The sequence below is a fragment of the Chrysemys picta genome, chromosome 1 (assembly GCF_011386835.1).
Source record: "Chrysemys picta bellii isolate R12L10 chromosome 1, ASM1138683v2, whole genome shotgun sequence".
Classification (NCBI taxonomy): Eukaryota; Metazoa; Chordata; order Testudines; family Emydidae; genus Chrysemys; species Chrysemys picta.
In genome coordinates, this window is record NC_088791.1 from 14,088,438 (window position 1) to 14,108,801 (window position 20,364).

Here is a 20,364-nt window from a genome sequence, read left to right on the forward strand (position 1 = left end):
AGGATCCATTTGGCCCTCCTCCTGCCCCTTCCTGCTAACGTTCACAGAGAAGGAATGGAACAACTCTGCAGAACCTGCTTCCCCTATCCTACTGCTTCCTTCGACATCACTACCCTCCATCAGGGCACAAGTGAGTGCCTCGAACCCCTGCATTGCCATGCTAGGGCTGACTTGTAGCTTGGCTCAGTGGTGAAATACAGGCTGGAATTTTCCCAGGGACCTAAAGCAAGTTAAGTACCCAACTGTCATTGACAATCTCTGCCAGCAGCTGTATGGGTAAAAAGTGTGCTCAGTCCCCATCGCCCTACAATGGCCCGCGGGACCCTCCTGCCCGGCCCCTGAGCTCCTGGCCCGGAAGGCTAGCTCCCAGCCCCTCCCCTGCTGTCCCCTCTCCCCTGCAGCCTCAGCTCGCTGCACTGTCGGCGCAATGCTCTGGGAGGCAGTGCAGCTGCAGAGCCCGGGCCTGACCAGGTGCTCTGTGCTGTGCGGTGGCGTGGCTGGCTCTAGCTGGGTGGTGCAGCTGCCTGTCCTGGTGCTCTGAGCGGCGCAGCTGTAGCGCCGCCAGCCACCGGTGCGCCAGGCAGCGCGGTAAGGGTTGGATAGAGGGCAGGGGAGTTAGGGGTGGTGGTCAGGGTGCGGGGTGCGGATAGGGGTTGGGGCGGTCAGAGGGCAGGGAACAGGGGGTTGAATGGGGGCAGGAGCCCCAGGGGGGCAGTCAGGAAGGAGGGGGGGGGTTGGATGGGGCGGCGGGGGGCAGTCAGGGACAGGGGTTCCAGGGGCAGTCAGGGGACAGGGAGAAGGGGTGGTTGGATGGGGTAAGGGTCCTGGGGGGCAGTCAGGAATGAGAAGAGGGGTTGGATGGGGAAGTGGGGGCAGTCAGGGGACAGGGAGCAGGGGAGTGGATAGGGCAGGAGTCATAGGGGGCCATCAGGGGACAGGGAGGGTTGGATGGGGCAGCAGTCCCAGGGGGGTGTCAGGAGGCGAAAAGCGGGGGGGGGTCAGATAGGGGGCAGGGACCAGGCCATTCCTGGCTGTTTGGGGAGGCACAGCCTCCCCTAACCGGTCCTCCATACAATTTTGGAAACCCAATGTGTCCCTCAGGCCAAAAAGTTTGCCTGCCACTGCCATACAAGGAGACAAGAATTGAGACAAAGTATCTGGTATTTGGACTAAAAGGGGGAAAAGAAGCTGATATGGGCATTCTCTCTACCCTTTCAAGCCCTTCCACAGCATGTGGGTCTCTGTTAATAACTTGTCTCTTTAAATAAAATACCTTCATTTGCGTTCCCCTGGAACTGTGTCCCTTACCTCAATAAAGCAGCACTTAATGAAACAACAGCCCAGCTTGGGGAATCCGTCACAAATGATGCAACCGGTTTCAGGGGAATTTGAACCTTTTAGCTGACTATGCCAATACATAGAAAATCTAATGCAATCTCGTGAGTATGGCTATAAAATATCTCTGTGGGCAATGTGCCAGTACAGCACAGTGCTTGTCATGAAGCAACTACACAAAACCACTAACCAGGGATTTAGTGGTTTGTGTGGCAGAAAAATATCTTCAAGTTGTCAGCTCTGGGGAAAAAAATAGTGGTATGGCAGATGGTGAAATTGACATAATATCCTTCCACAAAACAGATGTTCAGGTCAATTATTCCACATCAGTCCCTTTTGATTGTTGTCAGTTACAGCATATCCCAATCAGATTAAGTGTCATTGTGGTCACATAGTACCCAGCACATCTGGTCCAGTTTAGACCACTTGGAGCAGAGATTTGTCTTCCTTGAAGCATTGTACAGACTGACCACTCCTGTCTGTAATTCAATGTTCAGTGTGGCTTAACTTCATAGCTTGAATATTATTTCTGTGGACAGGGTGAAACTCCGGGCAAGAAGGTTTCAAGGTAAATACAATACTATAGCAGATGGTTTAAAAGGTCACATTTATTGTCATTGAGAAATCTTTAAGGTGATACAAAGTATATTTAAAGGGACCAACTTAGATTTAACTCCAGAGGAAAATCCATAGATACTAAAATTAAATGAAAATTACAGAGTATTTAAATGTGTTACATTGTGTAAGCCAGCAGTTCTCAACCAGGGATCCGGGGCCACCTATGGGGCCTCGAGCAGGTTTCAGGGGGGTCTCCAAGCAGGGCCAGCATTAGACTGGCTGGGGCACAGGGCAGAAAGCTGAAGCTCCATCAAATGGGGCTGAAGCCCAGGTCCCTGAGCCACGACACCCAGGGCTGAAGCTGAAGCCTGAGCAATGTAGCCTTTTGGGGGCCCCTGTGGCACAGGGCCCCAGGAAATTGCCCTGGTTTTTATATGCAGAAAACCAGTTATTGTGGCACAGGTGGGCCATGGAGTTTGTATAGCATGTTGGGGGATGGGGGTCAGAAAGGAAAAGGTTGAGAAGCCCTGGTGTAAACTATCATCTTGTTTGTAGTGAACCTGTACTTACACATTTCAGAGTAGCAGCCGTGTTAGTCTGTATCCGCAAAAAGAACAGGAGTAGTTGTGGCACCTTAGTTAGTCTCTAAGGTGCCACAAGTACTCTTGTTCTTTGTACTTACAAGGTGACATGAACCACACAAAGCCTATGCACTACTGAAGGCATTTCCATAGAGTCATAGAATTGTAGAACTGGAAGGAACCTCGAAAGATCTTCTAGTCCAGTCCAGTGCAGGGCCGCTCGAGGGGCTGGGGGGGCGGCAAGTGGAGCAATTTGCCCCAGGACCCGGGCCCCACAGGGGCCCCCATGAGCATTTTTGATGGGTGTTCGGCAGCAGGTCCTTCAGTGCCACTGAACACAGTGAAGGACCCACTGCCGAAGACCCGGAGCTCCTTTCACTCTGGGTCTTCGGTGGCGGGTCCTTCGCTCGCTCTGGGACCCGCTGCTGAAGTGCCCTGAAAACCCGGAGTGGAAGGACCCCCGCTGCTGAAGACCCCAGCCCCCCTGAATCCTCTGGGCAGCCCTGGGCCGGTGCACTCAAGGCAGGACTAAGTATTATCTAGAATATCCCTGACAGGTATTTTCTAACCTGCTCTTAAAAATGCTCAATGATGGAGATTCCACAACCTCCCTAAGCAATTTATTACAGTGCTTAGCTACCGTAGCAGTTAGGAAGTTTTTCCTAATGTCCAACCTAAATCTTCCTTGCTGCAATTTAAGCCCATTGCTTCTTGTCCTATCCTCAGAGGCTAACAAGAACAATTTTTCCTCCCTCCTCCTTGTAACAACCTTTTATGTAGTTGAAAACTGCTATCATGTCCCACCTCAGTATTCTCTTCTCCAGACTAAACAAACCCAATGTTTTCAATCTTCCCTCATAGGTCATGTTTTCTAGACTTTAATCATTTGTGTTGCTCTCCTCTGGACTTTTTCCAATTTGTCCACATCTTTCTTGAAGTTCAGAACCCAGAACTGGACACAATACTCCCGTGGAGGTCTTATCAATGTGAAATAAAGCGGAATAATTACTTCGTGTCTTGCTTGCAACACTCCTGCTAATGCATGCATCCCAGAATGATGTTTGCTTTTTTTGCAACAGTGTTACAAAAAAACCCAGTGTTGACACATATTTAGCTTGTGAGCCACTATGACCTCCCCCGACACACTTTTCCACTGTACTCCTTCCCAGTCATTTCCCATTTTGTATGTGTGCAATTGATTGTTCCTTCCTAAGTGGAGTAACTTTGCATGTGTCCTTATTGAATTTCATCCCATTTACTTCAGACCATTTCTCCAGTTTGTTTAGATAATTTTAAATTTTAATCCTATCCTCCAAAGCACTTGCAACCCCTCCTAACTTGGTATCATCTGCAAATTGTATAAGTTTACCCTCTAAGTCATTATCTAAATCATTGATAAAGATATAGAACTGGACCCAAGGCCAATCCCTGCATAACCCCACTTGATATGCCCTTCCAGCTTCACTATGAATGACTGATAACTCCTCTCTGGAAACAGTTTTCCAACCAGTTATGCACCGACCTTATAGTAGCTTGATCTAGGTTCTATTTCCTTAGTTTGTTTATGAGAAGGTCATGCATGACAGTATCAAAAGCCATACTAAAGTCAAGATATACCACATCAATCACTTCCCTCCTATTCTACTTGTTAACCTGTCAAAGAAAGCTATTAGGTTGCTTTGACATGATTTGTTCTAGACAAATCCATGCTGACTGTTACTTATCACCTTATTATTTTATAGGTGTTTGCAAATTGATTGCTTAATTATTTGCTCCATTACCTCTCTGGATACTGAAGTTAAACTGACTGTGTTGTCTTTATTCCCCTTTTTATAGATGGGCACTATATTTGCCCTTTTCCAGTCCTCTGGAATCTTTCCCGTCTTCCATGATTTTTCAAAGATAATTGCTAATGTCTCAGATATCTTCTCAATCAGCTCCTTGATTATTCCAGGATGTATTTCATCAGGCCCTGGCTACTTGAAGACATCTAACTTGTCTAAGTAATTTTTATCTTGTTCTTTCCCTATTTGAGCCTCAGATCCTACCTCATTTTCACTGTTTTTCACTATGTTAGACATCTGATTGCTATTAAACTTTCTGGTGAAAATTGAAACAAAAAAGTCATTTTGTACTTCTGCCATTTCTATGCTTTCTGTTATTGTCCCCTCACCCCCCCCCACCTCCGCTCCACTGAGTAGTGGGCGTAGCCTGTCCTTGGTCTTCATCTTGCTTCTAATGTATATGTAGAATGTTTTCTTGTTACCCTTTATGTCTCTAGCTAGTTGAATCTCATTTTTTGTGCTTGCCTTTCTAATTTTATCTCTACATGCTGGGTGTTATTAGTTTATAATCATCCTTTCTAATTTGACCTAGTTTCCAGTTTTAATAGGAATCTTTTTTGAATTTCAGATCATTGAAGATCTTCATAGAGTCCAAGGCCAGAAGTAACCATTGTGATCATCTAGTCCAGTGGTTCTCAACCCATGGCCACGTGCGGCCCAATTAGCACACAGCTGTGGCCCAGCTATATGCTAAAGACCACCGGACTGTATGGCAAGGGTCTGGGGTCCAGTACTGCCACCTGGTCCCACAGTGGCTGGCATTGGGGTCACTAGCCGGCCCCATGTGGCGAGGGTGTGGGGTTGGGACTGCCAGTTGGCCCCTCAGGAACCAGGGCTGCTGGCTGGCCCCATGCGGTGGGGGTCCGGGGCTGCTGGCTAGCCCCCCAGAGTCAAAGTCTGGGGTCAGGGCTGCCGGCTGGCCCCACTGGATTGGGGTCCAGGATGCTGCCCAGCTGCCCTGCCTCCTGGCCCCACACAGCTGGTTCCAGCACGTCGGGGCTGTCGCCTGTCCCCACACAATGGGATTCGGGGGTCCCTGCCACCGGGCCCCCTGCAAAGGTTCTGCTAGGGTTGCCAGGTGTTCAGTTTTTGACCGGAATGCCCAGTCAGAAAGGAACCCCACCCCCTGTGCCAGCTCAGCAGCTCCCAAGAACCACAGCCAATGAGAGCTGAGGAGGTGGTGCCTGCAGGCGCGGGCAGTGTGCAGAGCCATGTGGTCATATCTCCACTTATGAACCAGAGGGAGATATCGCTGCTTCCTGAGAGCTGCCTGAGGTAAGCGCCTCCTGGAGCCTGCACCCCAACCCCCCTCCTGTGTCCCAACCCCCTGCCCCAGCCCTGAGCCCCCCCTACACTCCAAACCTTGGCCCCACCCCAGAGCCTATACCCCCAGCCGAGAGCCTGTACCCCCTCCCACATCCCAACTCCCTGTCCCAGCCCAGAACCCTCTTCTGCACCCCAAACCCCTCATATCTGGCCCCACCCCAGAGTCCACACCCCAAGCCAGAGCCCTCACCCCCTCCCACATCCCAACCCCCTGCCCCAGCCTCTCTTGCACTCCAAACCCCTCATCCCCAGCCACACTCCATAGCCCGCACCCACAGCGGGAGCCCTCACCCCCTCTTACACCCCAACCCCCTGCCCCAGCCCAGTGAAAATGAGCAAGTGAGTGAGAGTGGGGGGAGAGCGAGCGATGGAGAGAGGGGGATGGAGTGAGTGGGGACGTGGCCTTGGAGAAGGGGCGGGGCCAGGGGCATGGCAAGGGTGTCCGGTTTTCTGCAAATAGAAAGTTGGCAACCCTAGGCTTCACTCCTGGCCCCACTCTGTGGAGGGGTCTCTGGGAGGGAGGTGCTGGGCATAGGGGGTCTGTGGGGTTGGCTCAGGGGGGCCATGTTGTGGTTCTCAACCTGAGGCCCAGATTACACATATGCAGCATACAATGATATATAGGTTGAGAACCACTGATCTAGTCTGACCTCCTGTATAGCACAGGTCATATAACTTCCCCAAAATAATTCCTAGAGAAGATCTTCTGGGGAAAAAAACATACATAATCTTGTTTTAAAATTTGCCATTGATGGAAAATCCACCACGGCTCTTGGTAAATTGTTCCAATGGTTAATTACCCACTGTCAAAATTTACAGCTTATTTTGAGGGCTTAAGTGGACCTGAGTTTTGTTCCACATCTCTGCGATGGGTTGACTTTCACCCATCGTGACCTTATTCTGATAAAAGGGGTTCAGTAAAGTTGACTGGTTGAGTCCTTCTAAATTCAGATAATAGATCTTAAAAAGTAGAACATCATAAATAAAGATATCCTATCTACTAGAACTGGAAGGGACCTTGAAAGGTCAGTGAGTCTAGCCCCCTGCCTTCACTAGCAGGACCAAGTACTGATTCTTTGCCCCAGATCTCTAAGTGGCCCCCTCAAGGATTGAACTCACAACTGTAGGTTTAGCAAGCCAATGCTCAAACCACTGAGCTATCCCTCCCACTAAGGAACCATGGAATGTTGCTAGATCTTTGACATGTAAGAAGGGTCTGAATGAGCTCTCCCCTGACATCTAGTGATGAGCTGGGGGAGAAGATTTCAGGAACCAACCTTTTTAGCATAGACACCCCCACTCTGCCTAGGTGCGCAGCATGATGGAGCTGCTTTGCCCAAATGCTCACCTTTGGCTGGTGTTGGATTGCAAGTCACTTTGTTATTGAGTGCCGGGGTAAAAAAGTGTTACCTTTTCCATGTGAATAAAGGCCATCAGAACTGTGCTTGGCATGCCCTGATTGAGGGGGTTCACCCTCAAATTGAACTGCACTCACTAAGAGGGTGTGGGGGGTGCCAAAGCCCAGTGAAGATGAGAGAGGGTGGGGATAGGTGTTTGTAGCTGGTGGTGTGGGCTCGGCCTTAGGACCCTAGATCCCACTCTCCATTGTTTAAAGACAATGACCTGATTAAGACTCTCAATTGAGAGTGTTTTGCTGTGGATCACAAAAGCTGAAATCACTGAACCAGGTCTAAGTGTTTAGCCTTAGATCTGCTGTAGGGCAGTGTCTCTGGTGAAAGAGACTGTCCAGCCTGCACTAGTAATAAGGCTCTCTACTAACTGCTGAAATCACTGAGAGCTGTGTTAAGTAATGGGACTGCAAAACAATCCCAGGGGTTGCACTAGAGAGGGCAGTGGTGGATTGAACAATGATAGAAGGGCCAATAGTCAGGGTCACCCGGGGGGGGGGGCAAGTGGGGCAATTTGCCCCGGGCCCCGCAGGGGCCCCCATGAGAATATAGTATTCTATAGTACTGCAACATTTTTTTTATGGAAGGGGCCCCTGAAATTGCTTTGCCCCAGGGCCCCTGAATCCTCTGGGCGGCCCTGCCAACAGTGCAGTTGAAGCACTGGGCAGTGACGTAGAGTGAACAGCATGGCAGCAGCAGCTGAGGCATTTCTCTGTACCTTCCTTTCCTTCCCCAGCCTCATAGTAGGAGGTGAACTCATGTGAATGCACCTCTGAACTCTGGGTCTTTGCTGACCAAGCATAACAACTGGGAGTGGGGTGCCGTGGAGGAAGCTGGGAGTGGCACATTAAATAAACTTTTCTTTGTTGGACTTATTGCAAGGTGAGAACCTGAGGCAAAGGACACTACCCAATGTATTTTGGGGTGGATATTTTCCTCATGGTCATATGCTTCTGAATCAAGCTTGATGTATTTTTCTACATTAATGCCGGGTTACTTTTCCCTTTTCTTTTCTACACACAGACTCAGTGCTTGTGAGAGGGGAAATATTTCCTTTTAGAGACACCCAGGGGTGTTGTGTAGTTTTCCCAGGTTACTTGGTAGGGGCTGGAGCCAGTTTTGTGTTGTATTGTTAAAAGGAACCCCTAGATATTGAACCCGGCTCTTGTCACTTCCAACTCCACCTGGCAGAAGGGTTACATACACTTTGGAAAGGTTGCTACCAAATGAGTAAATTGTACGACCTTTTAAAAACAAACCATTGGTCAAATTCTGCCCTCACAAGCTTACATTGCTCCCTTGGCCAATGGGAGATATGCTTGTGTAGCCAAGGCCAATATCCAGCCCCATAATTTGAACAGACAAGGTGACTGAGGGACCTATAAAAACAGAAGATGCTGTTGTTGCCAACTACAGCGACCAATAAGTTCCTGGACTCTATTCCTGGCTCAACAACTGCCCTGCTGTGGAACATTGGGAGAGTCACTCCACCTCTCTGTACCTCTGTTTTCCCTCCTAGCAATATGAGATGTGAGGGGAGATCTGTCTGCTCTCTATAAATACATCAGGAGGTTCAATTCCATCACGATTGTGTGAAGTCCTATTTCAGCTAAGGGACAATACTGGCCCCAGAACAAATGGGTATAAACTGGATATGGATACAATTAGGCTGGAAATCAGAAGCAGGTTTCTAACCATCAGAGCAGAGAGGTTCTGGAATAGTCTCCTGATAGGAGTTGTGGAGGCAAACTTAATGTAGTTTTAAGACAGAACTTCATAAATTTATTAATGGGATTGCATGATGGGGTTGCCAGTAGTGGTGGTGGAGCTCGGCAGCCTTGGAGATCCCTTCTGCTTCACATTGGATGTCCCTAAAATCTTCAGGGCTTCAGCCAGTCATGAATAAGGTCAGAAAAGGATTCTCCCCGTATTCTATTTTTGTCTGCTGCCTCTGAAGCATCAGAGATGGCCAGGGCTGGAGACTGGACACTGGCCAGGGTGGGACAGGGATCTGAAGTATATTGAGAATTCTCTCATGTGGTTGGCTGTTGAATCTTGCTCATGTGCTCAGGGTCTAACTGATTGCCACCTGCAGGGTTAGGAAAAAATCTTCCCCCAGGTCAGATTGGCAGGGACCTTGGTTGTTGTTGGCTTTTTTTGCCTACCTTTGCAACGTGGGACATGGGTAGGGTCCTCTGGATATATTTCACTTAATTAACTCCCTGCCATTGCAGGGGCCTCTTATATTGGTGCACCTTGGTCTCTCTTGTTCTCTACCTGTGGCAAAGAACAGCTTAGGCTCCTGAGGGCTGTAATATTTCAGTCTGATTCTGGTTATTTGGCTTGGTGTGTGGGTGATTGGGTGGTTCTCAGTGGCTTGTGATAGATAGGAAGTCAGACGAGATGATCAGGTGGCCCCTTCTGGCCTTAAAGTCTGTAAAACTATGGGATCCTTTATAATCTACAGGGAAACGACAGATAAATTGTTTGGAGTAGGGATTGTGCCTAGCACAAATGGGGCCCTGTTCTTGGCTGGGGGCCCTCAGTTCTTCTACAATATATATGATAAAATAGCTGGAACCATTTGAGGTAGTACATAAGGCTGGTCTATTTATTTAGTTGCCTGACATCTATTATTGTATTATCAGAGAGCCTAAGAGTGCTAGTCATGGACCTTGACCCCACTGTGCTAGGTGCTGTACAAACACAGAACAAAAAGCCCCCTGGGATTTACAATCTAAGTCTAAGACAAGCGTCAACAGATGAGAGAGTACAGTTAAACAATGGAATGCTATTGATCAGTGTGATAGTCAGTGGTCTCTCTGTCTTGTGGCTTCCTGAAAGGGACTCGACTACACTTCCCAAGTAGCCTCTCAGCCACATGCCATCTTCAAGCAACTTGCCTTTCTTAGTTAAGAAAACTATTTTGGTTGATAAGCTTGGCTTGGGAGATTTACTAGGCTCTGGTCTTGTAGCCCATTAGAAGGAGTTTTACTTTTTAGATTGAAATATCCACAATTATTGGGCTTCCATTAAAGCCCAGGATGTATGTTTCCATGAGGAAGATAAGAAAAAACCTCTCTACTCCTTTGCTTGGAATGGTGGCAGCGGAGCGAGTTGCTGTAGCGAATGCTCTAAGGAAAAGGTTCCAAGAGCAATACAAAAAAGAACTTTTTAAAGACAAACACGTTAAATTGATTTCTATTAACAATTTTAAAGCAACCAAAGAGCTCCTTTTCCTCTTTAAACATTTTTTAATAGTAGCTAATGCCTTTCTGGAAATGGCTTCTTGCAGATATTACATGTAACAAATGCAGCAGAGAGTGTGTTGGAAATAACTCCTGAATTGAAGCAGTGGGAAGTAAAAGGAATGGAGATAGGGGATGAAGATACTTCAGATTCAATACTTTCAAATTGTGTTCTCTTGTAAGCCTGAAATAATTTTAAGGGGCCGCAAATAGCAGATGTAGAATTCTCCACTGTTCTTATGGAATGCTGAACTCCATAACCATAACCGAGAGAGAAAAATTAATCTCCTATCACCTTGCAAATTTCAATTATTTCCTCACAACAAAACACTGCTTTTTACTTATCAGGGGTTGTTTGCAAGGGGTACTTTGTCTGCTGTAGAATTCTGCATCTGTGATAAGTAAAAACATCAGGAAACTTCAAAAAAAAAATCACCCCCCAAACTTCCAATTGTGATTCTGTGTCTTCCCAGCCCTGCCAGAGATGAATAAACTATTTGTCTAAAACCTCTCACCCAGCTCTCCTGCATGCCAATGGCGAGAACCAGGGCTCAGTTCAGCGTGACCTTGGGAGTGTTTGTTGCTGTTGTATTGAAATGATGCAAAAACTGTTCCTCTGTTTGAAACTCAACATCGTCAATTGCATTTGAGATTCAAGTTCTGTTGAACAACGACGCTGGGAGGCTGCAGCCCATAAGGGTGGAACCTAAAGAAAGTCTGCACTAGCCCCACTAAATGGGCACATTAGATTTGGATGGCTCTACACAGAGTTATATGCTGGGATCCAAGGCAAAGACGGGTCCAACAAAGCACTTAAGCACAAGAGCAGTAGCATTAAAGTCAGGGCTATTTGCATAATTCAAGTGAATTAAAGTGAACAGGGCTATTCCCTCAAGAACATGCGTAAGTGCTTTGCTGGACAGGTACCTAGGGGCAGAAATATTATCAGTAATAAAACCTAGGACTAGATCCACAAAAGGGTCTTAGGCTCAGCATTGCAGCACGTAACATTTAGACAACCTGCTCCAATCCACAGCCCCGAGTTAGGTGCCCAGGCTCCCTGTACAATATGTGGGGAAAATTAGGTGCTTGAGAATGGGATTTACAAAAGCTAGCAAGCTGAGTGGGGAGCTAAACTAGCCAATAGGAAATACTGAGAAGAGGGGTGTGGTCTAATTCCTGCCTATCAAAGGGAGTGAAGCTCCCAGCTTCAGTATGAAGGGAGGTGTGACATTCTGTACCTTGGGGGAGCACCCTGTAACCCCCATGTTTCTCATTTATATATGATTGTGATCTTGCATATAAAGCAGGCCATGTGAGGTGTCAGGGGAAAAGTTATGATCTGCTGAAAGTCATTTTTCTATCCATATACGTATATCATTAACGCATATGAAGTGATGAGAATTGTGTTGTCTGGTTATCACTAAAACGTGCTGTAAGTTGGGGAATCAGCCAGATATTAGCTCCCTAGAGGCAACAGCAAGGAAAGTAACCAATGCCCGGGAGGAGTGTCAAACACCACATCAAGAACCAGGGAGACCACTCCTACCTGAGACCACACCTGGGGAATTGCTCAACCTTGCCTAGAGTAATGCCCACCTGGACTTGTGGCTTCCCCAAGCACATGGACTGAAGGTATAAAACAGAACAGAGCAGGCCCATGCTTCACCTTTCTCCTGCCCCTGCCCATGCTGCAAGCAGCAAAGACACTCAGAAGAAGACTCTAACAGAGGAGATTGGCCTGGGTTTAAGGGACAAATCTGTATATTAAGGACTGCAATATCCAGTGGGGTGAGAAAAACTGCTTAGTCTAGATGTTGCCCGGTCTAATAGGGTTGAGAGTTAAGACTGCATGATTTTATTTTATTTTGATAACTGACTTTTTGCCTATCATGTAATGTCTATCTTTTGTAGTCAATACGTTTGTTTAACTGCTTATCTTTACCAGTGAGTTTGCCTGAAGTGTTTGGTAATCTGCTCAGGTTTGCAAAGTCTGGTGTATGTCCACTTTCCATTGATGAAGTGGTGAATCACTTAATAAATTTGTACTGCTCGTCTTGAGCAGTGCAAGGTGGCATATTCCTGGGGTACAGTGCTGGGAGGGGATTTGGCTGGTGCCTTTCTCTGTATGATTCATGAGTGGCTCTGGGAGCATTCATGCAATCTAGCTGTGTGTGGGGCTCCACATGCAGTTGGTACTGAGTGATAACAGCACCTGGAGGGGTTTGCTGCTGGTCACTAGCAAGGCATTAAGAGAGACAGCCCAGGGTGGAGAGAGTTCAGGGGGCACAGCGGTCCCACGGTCCCAGGCTGCACCCTGGGTTCCCATCACAGGAGACACCTCCCTCAGCTTGGGATTCACAGATGTGAACACTCTCCAGGAGTTAGGTGCCTAAGTAAGCCCTTTCCATAAAAAAAAACAAAACAAAAAACCACACACAACCAAGGATGAAGAGCCTTCAGCACAATGTTTAAGTGCACTTATCCCAGACATAGAAAACAATCTGGGTTCAAATCCCCAGTCTGCTTGATGTGGAGTAGGGACATGAGCCTGGGTATATCACCTGCTCTAACCACTGCGGTCATTGTTTTGTGTGAGGCCTGATCTGGTAGGTGTGCTCAGAGCATGCCCTGTAGATGAGATAGGTGGGGCAATGCCTAGTTTGAGGATCCCACTGGGACTTAAGCAACTGTGCACATGCCTAGAAATTTAGGTACCTAGAGGATTATGGGCAGCAGATAGCAGGTTTCGAGGATCTAAATTTTGGACATGGGCACCTAAATCCCTTTGTATATGTAGCCTTTAGCTTGTCTTGAATCTATTTACATGCAGGCTATAAGGATCATTTGGGGTGTTTATGTGTCCTTGCTGGATCTCTTATGGCTTGGAGATTGTATCTATTTGGAAAATTTCTGCAAACTTTTAAAACTACTTTCCTGGACTATCACAGATAGAAGTTTCTGTGGAATCTAGTCATATTAGCTACAGTTATACAATATTTCCCTTTAAAAACAACAAGGAGTCTGGTGGCACCTTAAAGACTAACTGATTTATTTGGGCATAAGCTTTCGTGGGTAAAAAACCCATTTCTTCAGATGCATGGAGTGAAAGTTACAGAGGCAGGCATTATATACTGACACATGGAGAGAAGGGAGTTACCTCACAAGTGGAGAACCAGTGTTGACAGGGCCAATTCAATCAGGGTGGATGTAGTCCACTCCCAATAATAGATGAGGAGGTGTCAATTCCAGGAGAGGCAACGCTGCTTTTGTAGTGAGCCAGCCACTCCCAGTCCCTATTCAAGCCCAAAGTGAGGTTTTTACACCCATGAAAGCTTATGCCCAAATAAATGTTAGTCTTTAAGGTGCTACCGGACTCCTTGTTATTTTTGTGGATACAGACTAACACAGCTACCCCCTAATATTTCCCTTTGGAACTTGGTCAATCCCTCTCTATTTTATGTCCATTAGTTAATGTGAATTGGTGTTGGGGATGAGCTAGCAGCAAAATATCTGAAGTGTGGGTGTATGGAACCACCACCACAACACCTGAAAAAGGTGCAGATTATGGCTTTTATACATAGAAAATATTAAATTAGAGGTAGGAAAGATCTATCATCATAGGTCATCACCCTCCAACATTGCCAATGTAGTATTTGTCTGAACAACCAAATTCCCTGGCAAATGACTGCCTTTTGCTAAACTGCATGCTTTTATTTTATCTGATCCTTTAAGGAAAATTATACATCAAATTTTATTATTCCTATCTAGTGCTTTCATATAGGTGGATGTAACTGTCACTGAAGACCATAGGAATTGCACCAAATCATGTAAGAATACAATTTGCTTCACTATTGTTTTGTAACTATATCCAAGGTTTGCTTTATTCTTAGAAAAGTTTTTACCTTCATGTTCAACTTAGTAAGATTTTTACTTCTCAGTTTAGCAATCGGAACCATTCATCTCAATTTTGTGAGGTTGCTCAAGAACAAAAGCAATAACTGAGAAATAAATAGGGTTAAACGCAATCACATTGCTGCAAAGGGAAACTCATGCCTGAGATGTGCTTGGAAGATAGCACAAACTCAGATAAATATTCTTTGATGGTGAAAGATAAGGGCCAGATTCTTAGCTGGTGTAAAATGGCATAATTCCGAAGTCAATGGAGCCATGCTGATCTGATCAGTACCTTTCATTTTTCAAACATGTAGAAACCCCTATTGGGTCATAGGAACTTTTTTAGAACATGCTGCTCATTTTGTTCAAACAATTTCACATGCACCATCTCACCCTGCCTCTTGCAAATTTATCATTAGCCAGTACAGAATTTCACCCTTTGTTGTGTAGGCGTGCAATGTGCATCTGCTAATTTTCACACCGTCTTCCGTGGTGTTCCTGCAGTGCTGCTAAAATCTGTCTTGAATGCCATTAATTCTAGAATATATTTGGAGGTCTCTTAGTTTGTCTGTACTTTGTAAAAAGAACAGCTATATTTGAGTCGCCAACTCCATCGGGTCTCCATTCTGCAGAGGCTCAAACTGGGCCTTGCAGGCTGCTTAGCCCCCCTCAGGAAAACAGTTTTCAGTGTTTGCTTACCAGAGCCTCACTCTTCTACCACTATGAGGAGAGGCTGAGGGAACTGGGGTTATTTAGTCTGCAGAAGAGAAGAGTGAGGGGGGATTTGATAGCAGCCATCAACTACCTGAAGGGGGGGTTCCAAAGAGGATGGAGCTAAGCTGTTCTCAGTGGTGGCAGATGACTGAACAAGGAGCAATGGTCTCAAGTTGCAGTGGGGGAGATCTAGGTTGGATATTAGGAAACATTATTTCACTAGGAGGGTGGTGAAGCACTGGAATGGGTTACCTAGGGAGGTGGTGGAATCACTATCCTTAGAGGTTTTTAAGGCCCGGTTTGACAAAGCCCTGGCTGGGATGATTTAGTTGGTGTTGGCCCTACTTTGAGCAGGGGGTTGGACTAGATGACCTCCTGAGGTCCCTTCCAACCCTGATATTCTATGATTCTTTGGGGCCATGTCTATACTGCAGCTGGGAGGTGTTAATTCCCAACTCCGGTAGATGTACACATGCTAGCTCCACTTGAGCTACCATGCTAAAAAGATGGTGGCAACTCAAGCTAACTTCAGAAACATTTGTTCAAATAAAGGCATCTAAATATATAAACTGTTCCTTATTATGTAGCTTTAATAAGGTCTCTTTTAAGGTGTTTTACTAAACCTATGCTTAACATCACGATGATCTGGTCTCCAAAGCAAAATTAAAAATACAGCAAATGAGTAGGTTTGTGTTCTTTTTACTTCCTAGAATTAAAACAAATTGAAAGAGTGGATCCCAGGTTTATAACTCCCCATGGCAGCTTTGAAACTCTAAACCTAAAGTTTCATATTTTGTTTTCAAAGGCGTGTGCCTTAATTCATATTTACTGTAATGATCTGGCTTGTGTATGCACCACTGGCATCTGCTGGATGGAGTCAGATCTGCTCAACATGTCCGAGGCCCTATACAGCTAAAAACTAAGATCCTGCTTGTGCTCAAACATGCTTTGGGAGCAGGTAAAGCTGAGTTCTCCCTTTGCTACCACTTTGAATTTCCAAGTGACTGGAGGGTTCAGGGCAGTGACAGCTATGGAATCCTAGCTGATCTGATGTAATATTTTATTTATTAGAGAATCATAGCCAAGAACCAGACAGTAGGGACTGAAGGACCACTTGGGTTAACTACTCTGCATTGCTAATCACTACCTCATTTTACAAAACAGGTAGCTTTAAAAGAGCATCAGGTGAATTGCAGACTGCCACGTCTGACGGCATACTGAAAGAAAGTTTTGACGTGACTCATGCAAAGCTGGCAAACTCTTGTTCTCTGTACCTTGGGAGTGCCTTCCTATTAAACTGCATTTGTAGGATTTCCCACAGTATATAGAGCATTGGCAAAGGGAGCAGAGTTAGGCCATCAATGGGGGATTTGGGTCAGCACTAAGCATTTTTGAAAATCCCATGCTGTGTGGTTGGGGCTTGTCTACACAGTGCTCCAGATGCTGGAGTGTGACTGTACAGAGCTCCAGTCTGCCATGCACTAAGTTGAGCAACTTTTAGTGCACGATAGCTGGGTCCACACAACCAGTTAGCATGTGGCAGGCTAGAGTGCTGTAGTTTTGCACCACGGTTTCCTGTGCACTAACTGACCATGTAGACAAGCCCTTGATATTTTGATGAAACCTATAAATGGGATTACTGCACCCCAGGTACCAGATACGTCACCTTTGGAAGAACCTTTTAAGGAGATACCAAATGCAAAGCCCCAACATCAGCGCTTTTCTTTTTTCTGTGTTTGTACAGCAGCCTGCGCAAGGTCCCAATCCGAATGAGCTCCTTTGACACTACCATACTAACACATGAACATAAGAATGGCCATACTGGGTCAGACCAAAGGTCCATCCAGCCCAGTATCCTGTCTACCGACAGTGGCCAATGCCAGGTGTCCCAGAGGGAGTGAACCTAACAGGTAATGATCAAGTGAGCTCTCTCCTGACATCCATCTCCACCCTCTTACAAACAGAGGCTAGGGACACCATTTCTTACCCATCCTGGCTAATAGCCATTAATGGACTTAAGCTCCATGAATTTATCTAGTTCTTTTAAACCCTGTTATAGTCCTAGCCCTCAGGCAAGAAGTTCCACAGGTTGACTGTGCGCTGTGTGAAGAGGAACTTCCTTTTATTTGTTTTAAGCCTGCTGCCCATTAATTTCATTTGGTGCCCCCTAGTTATTATGGGAACAAGTAAATAACTTTTCCTTATTCACTTTCTCCACACCTCTATCATATCCCCCCTTAGTCTCCTCTTTTCCAAGCTGAAAAGTCCTAGCCTCTTTAATCTCTCCTCCTATGGGACCCATTCCAAACCCCTAATCATTTTAGTTGCCCTTTTCTGAACTTTTTTTAATGCCAGTATCTCTTTTTTGAGATGAGGAGACCACATCTGTACACAGTGTTCAAGATGTGGGCGTACTATAAATATTGACTACTAATAATGTAATGAAGGAGTTAAAACACTTCTGCATTTTTGTTTTGCTGGATAAAATTAACATAACTGTTCTCTGCAGGAGAATCTTATCCTCTTTGGCAAACACTTCCCTTATTTTGGCTGCAGGGCTCCATTTCCCATGGTTGTTTTGTGGTTTGTAGTCAACTATTCCATGCTGTATGCACAAAAGTAGAAAGAAAGCTACTTTACACATGATCTCAATAAGGTTTGCTGTCTATACTTGTAGCAAACACAAACAGGTCAATCTGAGTTTAGAGTAGCATTTCAGCCTCCTTGGCCTTCATCCCCTGCAGAAGGCATGGCTTAAAGATTACTCTAACTCTGGAATAACCATCTGTGATGAGGCAAAATGGGAACGAGATTAATGTGGTGCACTGGTTTATCACAACTTCATTTCAGGGAGTGGAATGGGAAAGGTGAACTCCAAGATGCCAGTTACTTTAGCCTTTTGGAAATTAGTGACTTCTGGGAACTAGTCAATGGCTAAGGTTATGGAGACACTAGTAGGAATATGGAAACATTGTACTGGGAAAGAAGGAGCATTTGCAGTGGGGCCAAGTTGGGACACGTGATTGAAGTTGGTCCCAACTCGTCCCTCAGGGAACGCTCAGGGAACCCTCTCCAGCCTGGCAGGCACTCCTAACATGGCTCCTTGCTTCCGGTCACTTCCTCAGGTTGGGAGCCTGCAGTGTGGGGCATATTATTTATTGCAGGAAGATCTATTCCAGGGTCAGAGACCACTGACAAATATTCTAAATAGATGCTGGATTTGCCATTTATAAGTGTCAGGGATTCACCAGCTCTGTGCTGTGCCCACAACCTTTACACAGGCTCTTTGGAAAGCCCCTTAGATTCCTCCAGGCTCCGAGTTTAGCTTTTCACAAGGGCATCCCATGTGGTCATCACATTGCTATGACTGGGGGCCTGGTTCTTAACACTGACACCTGACATCTCATCCCTTTATTCTCCAGCATTGCTGCATTTACATGTGCTTTGCTTCTTAGTCATTAAGCATTAGTGTTCCAATCACTGGCTCATCCATTATCACTTCTGAGCCTTCCATAAATCTGTTTTGATTCCAGCCAGTTTTTGTCAAAGTATCTGGTCTCACCTCAGACAGCATACTTGACACTTGGCTATGCCTCCTTTCCCACTCCCACAGGAGAAATCAATCCACCCAGTGCATAGCAATACAAAGTGGGTGAAATGCGGCACACATGGATCATAAAAATATTTCCAAACATTCCATATTCTTCACAATAAGAAATGTAACTTTTTAATAGGCAATAATGACCCAGTGGAAGAGACAAACAACAAAAACCAACCCCTCCCCTAGCCATCACTAGTTCTCCTCCTCAACCAAAAAAGCTGAGAGACGAGATGGACTTGGCCACATTGCCCAAAAGAGGAGCAAGAGATTCAAAGCTGAGCAAATGTGGTCAATGCGATGTCTCTATTAAACAAAGAGGGTTGCAACTCAAGTACCCCGGTGATCTCAACTGCAGCAATATCACACAGGGTGAGAGATGGTCTTTCAGGAAGGCAGGTCCGAAGGTGTATAACAGACACTTTAAACTCCCACCTGGAAACCCACAAGCAGCAAGTCTGTATCACAGAACCCCAGGGTAACATGCTTGTGTTGAGATGTGCCACCTATCAAGCATGCCAGATTGAAGTCTAAGTAACTGAGCCCCAATTTCCTAAAATATTCCCATGGGCACTTGAAAAAAATCAGTTGACACATCAAAATTTGCCTTAGTTTCCCCAGCATGGGGACAAAGGGTATCACTAAGGCCTTGTTAATGTTTGTAAAGTGCCTTTATACTAAGGCCCAGACTGTGACCTTGCCTATGCTCCTTGTAACGGGGTCCCACTCATCTCTCATGAGCGCCCCCTGTGTGCCTGCACTCTCCGTTTGTGGTGGGCCTTTGGTGACGAGTCACACACAGTCTGCATGTGAAATAAAAATCCCTTTCAGAGAAACAGTCCAACAGGGGAGGCCTATCCCTATACCCCTCAGTGGGCCTCTCTCTCAGCCACTTCTGAGCTCTTCTCGAATTGTCCCTGCTCTTCAAGCAGTCCTGGCCCTGGTGTGGGGTCACATCACCCAGGGCTTCCTCCCTAAAGATTTTACACCTCTCTGGGCCTTTCTGGCCCAGACTCTTCAGTTCTGTTCTCCTTCCGGGCTATATCAAAGTCCAGGACACTTTTTCAGTGGCTGGTGGGAGGGACCTTGGCCCACCCTGTACTCTAGGTCCCAGTCCAGGGACCCTAAAGATAGCAGCCATCCACCAGTCCCTTTAACTAAGCTGTGCTGCTGCTATGATTCCCTGGGCCACTTCCCTGCTTATTCTTCAACCTTACCTTGGGGCTTTGTCCTGGTTGAGTCCCAGCAGCCAGCCCAGAGCTCCTTCACGTTCACCCTGGTCTCTGCCAGCACTGCTCTGTCCGAGGACCTGGAGCTCCCTCAGCCAGCCAAGCATACCATCCACACTCCTCCAGCTCTAGCAAGGAACTTCTCTCTGCGCTGCACTGCAGCTCCTTTTATATGGGCCTGTTGGGCCCAGATTGGCTGCTCTGTGCAGCCCCTCTCTGATAGGCTGTGTCCCACGCCATCACTCTTGGCCACTTGGAGGACTCTCTCCACTGCCCTTTTCTGGGGCAGGGTGTCGCAAGGCCAGGAGACCTCCAGAATGGGGCTTGAGGGCCTAGTCCACCCCATCATATTCCTGTACAAAGGAGTGTGGAAGGCTCTTTACGCTGCCTTATTTCCCTCTGCATACACTATCATAGTGTGGATCATAGTGCATGGAGGAGAGCAGCTTCTGCAGAGCTGCTTCTCCTGATGACCATGTGGGCTGGGAGCAGGGGCAGCTTTGACTTTGCCCCACTCCACAACGTACCAACAGTACAGCTGAGCACCAGGGGAAGTAATCTGAAGCAGGTAAAGTGCTGGCACAGGTTACTTCTCCTCTTGAAGAGTTAGTGGGGAACCAGAAAC

General features: G+C 46.6%; 1 long non-coding RNA gene across 1 annotated transcript in view; it reads right to left on the minus strand.

Annotated features, from left to right (window-relative positions):
• LOC135983760 (uncharacterized) overlaps positions 1-19,867 on the minus strand; it is a 52,644-nt gene extending 32,777 nt beyond the window's left edge. Inside the window, exon 1 of the long non-coding RNA XR_010601539.1 lies at positions 19,728-19,867. This is a non-coding gene — a long non-coding RNA (uncharacterized LOC135983760). The remainder of the gene's footprint in view (positions 1-19,727) is intronic.
• Positions 19,868-20,364: the final 497 nt, after the last annotated feature.